Source organism: Oncorhynchus keta, unplaced genomic scaffold (assembly GCF_023373465.1).
Source record: "Oncorhynchus keta strain PuntledgeMale-10-30-2019 unplaced genomic scaffold, Oket_V2 Un_contig_17309_pilon_pilon, whole genome shotgun sequence".
NCBI classification, from domain to species: Eukaryota; Metazoa; Chordata; class Actinopteri; order Salmoniformes; family Salmonidae; genus Oncorhynchus; species Oncorhynchus keta.
Genome location: NW_026280380.1, coordinates 35,030 through 42,500, shown reverse-complemented (window position 1 = coordinate 42,500; position 7,471 = coordinate 35,030).

The following is a 7,471-nucleotide window of genomic DNA, read 5'->3' as shown; positions in this document are numbered from 1 at the left end:
AGAGAGAGAGAGAGAGAGAGAGAGAGAGAGAGAGAGAGAGAGAGAGAGAGAGAGAGAGAGAGAGAGAGAGAGAGAGAGAGAGACAGAGAGACAGAGAGACAGAGAGACAGAGAGAGAGAGAGAGAGAGAGAGAGAGAGAGAGAGAGAGAGAGAGAGAGAGAGAGAGAGAGAGAGAGAGAGAGAGAGGTCATCGGAAAGTAAACAAACACAGAGCCCAGATGCTCTCGTTGCGTCTGACATCAGTCAGAGTAGGCCCAGAGGCCGACTCACGGAGTAGAAAATAGACCCAGGCCCCGGTCAATCTCACATGTAGGAGGGGCATTATCTGTTTGTTATGTCGTCTAAAGCAGTTTCCTTTTCCATTAGGATGTGCCGTGTTAATGGTGGTTGAAGAGACGAGACAATATTCTCCACAGATGACTGCGTTAGACCCAAATCATGTGGTGTAACTTCGCATGAGTAATCTGATTCATAGTGTACATTACCCATCCTGACCAGAGAATAGGGTTCCATTTAACCAGAGAATAGGGTTCCGTTTGACCAGAGAATAGGGTTCCATTTGACCAGGGAATAGGGTTCCATGTAACCAGGGAATAGGTGTTCCATTTGACCAGAGAATAGGGTTCCATTTGACCAGAGAATAGGGTTCCATTTAACCAGGGAATAGGTGTTCCATTTGACCAGAGAATAGGGTTCCATTTGACCAGAGAATAGGGTTCCATTTGACCAGAGAATAGGGTTCCATTTGACCAGAGAATAGGGTTCCATTTGCCCAGAGAATAGGGTTCCATTTGACCAGAGAATAGGGTTCCATTTGACCAGAGAATAGGGTTCCATTTGACCAGAGAATAGGGTTCCATTTAACCAGAGAATAGGGTTCCATTTGACCAGAGAATAGGGTTCCATTTGACCAGAGAATAGGGTTCCATTTGACCAGATAATAGGGTTCCATTTAACCAGGGAATAGGGTTCCATTTGACCAGAGAATAGGGTTCCATTTGAGCGACAGCCTGACAGCCCAAATCAAAACAAATATTATCTGTCACGTGCTTCGTAAACAACAGGTGTAGACTAACAGTGTAATGCTTACTGACGGGCCCTTCCCAGCAACAGGTGTAGACTAACAGTGTAATGCTTACTGACAGGCCCTTCCCAACAACAGGTGTAGACTAACAGTGTAATGCTTACTTACGGGCCAATCCCAACAATGTCGAGAGAAAAAAAATAGAGAAATAATAGAAAAGTCATAATAAATCCACAGTGAGTAACGATAAATTGGCTACATACAGGGAGTACCAGAACCGAGTCAATGTGCAGGGGTACGAGGTCATAGCTTGGCTTTATACACGGGGTACCAGAACCGAGTCAATGTGCAGGGGTACGAGGTAATAACTTGGCTTTATACACGGGGTACCAGAACCGAGTCAATGTGCAGGGGTACGAGGTAATAACTTGGCTTTATACACGGGGTACCAGAACAGAGTCAATGTGCAGGGTTACGAGGTAATAACTTGGCTTTATACATGGGGTACCAGAACAGAGTCAATGCGCAGAGGTACGAGGTCATAACTTGGCTTTATACACTGTGTACCAGAATCGAGTCAATGTGTAGGGGTACGAGGTAATAACTTGGCTTTATACACGGGGTACCAGAACAGAGTCAATGTGCAGGGGTACGAGGTAATAACTTGGCTATATACACAGGGAACCAGAACCGAGTCAATGTGCAGGGGTACGAGGTAATAACTTGGCTTTATACACGGGGTACCAGAACCGAGTCAATGCGCAGGGGTACGAGGTAATAACTTGGCTATATACACAGGGTACCAGAACAGAGTCAATGTGCAGGGGTACGAGGTAATAACTTGGCTATATACACGGGGTACCAGAACCGAGTCAATGCGCAGGGGTACGAGGTCATAACTTGGCTATATACAGGAAGTACCAGAACTGAGTCAATGTGCAGAGGTACGAGGTCATAACTTGGCTATATACAGGAAGTACCAGAACTGAGTCAATGTGCAGGGGTACGAGGTCATAACTTGGCTATATACAGGAAGTACCAGAATCGAGTCAATGTGTAGGGAGGGGTATGAGGTAATAACTTGGCTATATACACGGGGTACCAGTGGTAAAACTCCTCAATGCCATTGGATGAATCGCGGGACACTGGTACTTCCTGTTTGAGTCATGTTTGCCAAATGGAGGGTGAGCTTTGTGTGCATTTCTGTATGTGGCCACTAGGAGCGCCACTACTGAATTACTTATGGGCCAATTTAATATATATATATATATATATATATATATATATATATATATATATATATATATTTTTTTACCTTTATTTAACTAGGCAAGTCAGTGGAAACAGGCTAATTCTTATTTACAATGACGGCCTAGGAACAGTGGGGTTAACTGCCTTGGAACAGTGGGTTAACTGGCTAGGAACAGTGGGGTTAACTGTCTCGGAACAGTGGGTTTAACTGCCTAGGAACAGTGGGGTTAACTGCCTAGGAACAGTGGGGTTAACTGCCTAGGAACAGTGGGGTTAACTGCCTAGGAACAGTGGGGTTAACTGCCTAGGAACAGTGGGTTAACTGCCTTGGAACAGTGGGTTAACTGCCTAGGAACAGTGGGTTAACTGCCTAGGAACAGTGGGTTAACTGGCCTAGGAACAGTGGGTTAACTGGCCTAGGAACAGTGGGTTAACTGCCTAGGAACAGTGGGTTAACTGGCCTAGGAACAGTGGGTTAACTGGTCTAGGAACAGTGGGTTAACTGGTCTAGGAACAGTGGGTTAACTGGTCTAGGAACAGTGGGTTAACTGGTCTAGGAACAGTGGGTTAACTGGTCTAGGAACAGTGGGTTAACTGGTCTAGGAACAGTGGGTTAACTGGTCTAGGAACAGTGGGTTAACTGCCTCGGAACAGTGGGTTAACTGCCTCGGAACAGTGGGGTTAACTGTCTCGGGTACAGTGGGTTTAACTGCCTAGGAACAGTGGGGTTAACTGCCTAGGAACAGTGGGGTTAACTGCATAGGAACAGTGGGGTTAACTGCCTAGGAACAGTGGGGTTAACTGCCTAGGAACAGTGGGTTAACTGCCTTGGAACAGTGGGTTAACTGCCTAGGAACAGTGGGTTAACTTGCCTAGGAACAGTGGGTTAACTGGTCTAGGAACAGTGGGTTAACTGCCTAGGAACAGTGGGTTAACTGGTATAGGAACAGTGGGTTAACTGGTCTAGGAACAGTGGGTTAACTGGTATAGGAACAGTGGGTTAACTGGTCTAGGAACAGTGGGTTAACTGGTCTAGGAACAGTGGGTTAACAGGTCTAGGAACAGTGGGTTAACTGGTCTAGGAACAGTGGGTTAACTGGTCTAGGAACAGTGGGTTAACAGGTCTAGGAACAGTGGGTTAACAGGTCTAGGAACAGTGGGTTAACTGGTCTAGGAACAGTGGGTTAACTGGTCTAGGAACAGTGGGTTAACAGGTCTAGGAACAGTGGGTTAACTGCCTAGGGAACAGTGGGGTTAACTGCCTAGGGAACAGTGAGTTAACTGGCCTAGGAGCAGTGGGTTAACTGGTCTAGGAACAGTGGGGTTAACTGCCTGTTCAGGGGCAGAACAACAGATGTTTTACCTTGTCAGCCTCCTCTACACTCTGACCAATAGGCTACCCTGCTGCCTCTACACTCTAACCACTAGGCTACCCTGCTGCCTCTACACTCTAACCACTAGGCTACCCTGCTGCCTCTACACTCTGACCACTAGGCTACCCTGCTGCCTCTACACTCTAACCACTAGGCTACCTGCCACCTCTACACTCTGACCACTAGGCTACCTTGCTGCCTCTACACTCTGACCACTAGGCTACCCTGCTGCCTCTACACTCTAACCACTAGGCTACCCTGCTGCCTCTTCACTCTGACCACTAGGCTACCCTGCCGCCTCTACACTCTAACCACTAGGCTACCCTGCCGCCTCTACACTCTAACCACTAGGCTACCCTGCTGCCTCTACACTCTGACCACTAGGCTACCCTGCTGCCTCTACACTCTAACCACTAGGCTACCCTGCCGCCTCTACACCCTAACCACTAGGCTACCCTGCCGCCTCTACACTCTAACCACTAGGCTACCCTGCCGCCTCTACACTCTAACCACTAGGCTACCCTGCCGCCTCTACACTCTAACCACTAGGCCACCTATACAGTTGGTTGAGTGTGGTCTTAGTGCCAGCATCAGTTAGTGGTGGTAAATAGACAGCTACCATTAAAATATAGATGAAAACTCTGTCTGTAAAATAGTGTGGTCTGCAACTTATCATGAGGTACTCTACCTCGGGTGAGCAGAAACTCAAGACTTCCTTAATATTAAAGAACCAGCTGTTGTTAACAGAGAGACAATTCAATCAGTTCAATCAGTTCAATCACTGGAGAATAAACTGGAGCAGCTCCACATCGAAGGTTAGCGATCGCTGTCCTGATGTCCTGAAACTCTTTCTGGTCGTAGGAATCGACGGTGGAAACAGAAGTTCAAGATCAGCTCAAAACAAAAACACAAGAAAGCAGAACTGGTCAGGAACGAGTAGAACGGCAGCTGTCCATTGCAGCGTCATACCACCTAACGGCAATGTGTGAAGCGTCTGTAACAGTTCAAGATGGGAGGGGGGGGGTCACCGTGCCTCTCCACTGGAGCAGAGACTCTGTCATGGGGGCTGTTCAGAGAGATTGTTTAATGCCTAATATCAAACCTGGGAGTCACCGTGCCTCTCCACTAGAGCAGAGACTCTGTCATGGGGGCTGTTCAGAGAGATTGTTTAATGCCTAATATCAAACCTGGGAGTTGTGTGCTGCTACCCACAGCAGGTACAGGTGTTCTCACTGTTGTTATGGGACAGGACATGGGCTGATGAAGAGGAGCATCTCACTGTTGTTATGGGACAGGACATGGGCTGATGAAGAGGAGCATCTAGCAGGTGGGACTGAGATGTTAAGACACTGAGAGGGCTTGCAGTGTGTGTGTGTGTGTGTGTGTGTGTGTGTGTGTGTGTGTGTGTGTGTGTGTGTGTGTGTGTGTGTGTGTGTGTGTGTGTGTGTGTGTGTGTGTGTGTGTGTGTGTGTGTGTGTGTGTGTGTGTGTGTGTGTGTGTGTGTGTGTGTGTTACAGTAATATTTGTTGTAGGCTATCATTAATCCTCATTGGAGACAGATTAGTTGAATCATGAATCACTATTAATTTGCCTGTTTCCACTGGGCCCCCTCTGTTTCCACTGGGCCTCCTCTGTTTCCACTGGGCCTCCTCTGTTTCCTCTGGGCCGCTGCTGTTTCCACTGGGCCTCCTGTTTCCTCTGGGCCTCCTCTGTTTCCACTGGGCCTCCTCTGTTTCCACTGGGCCCCCTCTGTTTCCACTGGGCCACTGCTGTTTCCACTGGGCCTCCTCTGTTTCCACTGAGCCTCTGCTGTTTCCACTGGGCCTCCTCTGTTTCCACTGGGCCTCCTCTGTTTCCACTGGGCCTCCTCTGTTTCCACTGGGCCTCTACTGTTTCCACTGGGCCTCTGCTGTTTCCACTGGGCCTCCTCTGTTTCCACTGGGCCTCCTCTGTTTCCACTGGGCCTCTGCTGTTTCCACTGGGCCTCTGCTGTTTCCACTGGGCCTCCTCTGTTTCCACTGGGCCTCCTCTGTTTCCACTGGGCCTCCTCTGTTTCCACTGGGCCTCTGTTTCCACTGGGCCTCTGTTTCCACTGGGCCTCTGCTGTTTCCACTGGGCCTCCTCTGTTTCCACTGGGCCTCTGCTGTTTCCACTGGGCCTCTGCTGTTTCCACTGGGCCTCCTCTGTTTCCACTGGGCCTCCTCTGTTTCCACTGGGCCTCTGCCTCTGGGCCTTGTTTCCACTGGGCCTGGGCCTCTACTCTCCACTGGGCCTCCTCTCCACTGGGCCTCCTCTGTTTCCACTGGGCCTCCTCTGTTTCCACTGGGCCTCCTCTGTTTCCACTGGGCCTCCTCTGTTTCCACTGGGCCTCCTCTGTTTCCACTGGGCCTCCTCTGTTTCCACTGGGCCTCTCTGGGCCTCTGCTGTTTCCACTGGAGTGCTGCTATTTCCAAACGGTGCCATATTCCCAACATAGTGCACTACTTTTGACCAGAGCCCCATAAGCCCTTGTCAAAAGTAGTGCACTAAATAGGGAATAGGGTGCCATTTGGGACAAAGACCTAGTGCTCCACCACATAAGATGGCATTATAATTAGAGCAGTAAGGCATGGGGGGGTGTGGTATATGGCCAATATACCACGGCTTAGGGATGTTCTTAGGCACGACGCGGGAATCATAGTAGTGACTGACAGGACTGTTAGGATGTTAGTTAATTTAGTAGTCTGGGTTGTCAGGTCCTATAGAGGAATATATATGTGTGTTGTAACTTGTTAAGCATCCTAAGTAGTATATATGTGTTTTAGTCCACTTAAAGGATGACTGTAGATCATGAGTTAGTAGTTTTATTTTTTGCCATTATTTCATTTTTTGGACGTGTTAATTTTATTTTCTGAGATTTTTGAAGAATTCTGAAAATATTTTTTTTGTAGTTTCAATATCGGTCCGGAATATCAGGAAATCGTCTGCAAATAAGTTTAGTTTATATTCATGTTTACCAGTACTGACACCTGTTACGTTTGAGTCCTGTCTGAATTATTCTGTAAGCGGTTCAATTGCCAGTGGAAACAGGAGGGATAATGTATTATTTCTGTATATTTTTTTGCTTTAGGACATTTTATATAATATTTTTATCAAATTGTATTTTTTTCAGCTGGAAAATTAAAAGCTTCCAAAATGTTGCTTTAAAAAAAAGTGAATTTGATACGCTGGAAAGACTTATCGGCATCATCAGCCGTGATTGACGAATCTATATCCTGTTTTTGTGTTCGTTTGTCTATTTTTAACAGACAATTTCTCTCTGCACAAGGATCTATCTCATTCAGTCATTAGCCTGTCTCGTTTTCAACGTGATTTAATAGGAAAAACTGAGACTGTGCAGGGGTCAGTTCAGGTTCTTTGTAATAAAAAAATAAAAAAAAGCCACCTGGTGGCTCAATCGCTTGCATTTACATCCCAGGCGACAAACTCATTCCACCGAGGGGCGAGTGTCTGCGGGTTTTCAACCCTCCCTTGTAATTGATTGACGAATTAAGGTCACTGATTAGTAAGGAACTCTCCTCACCTGGTTGTTCTAGGCCTCGATACTCTGACCCTGGGGTAATACTACCATCTACTGGTCAATGGGACGAAATGCACCCTACACTAACCCTACCCGAAGCGTTTGACCCAAGTTAAACAATTTAAAGGCAATGCAACCAAATACTAATTGAGTGTATGTAAACTTCAGACCCACTGGGAATGTGATGAAAGAAATAATTCTCTCTACTATTATTCTGACATTTCACATTCTTAAATAAAGTGGTGATCCTAACTGACATTAGAC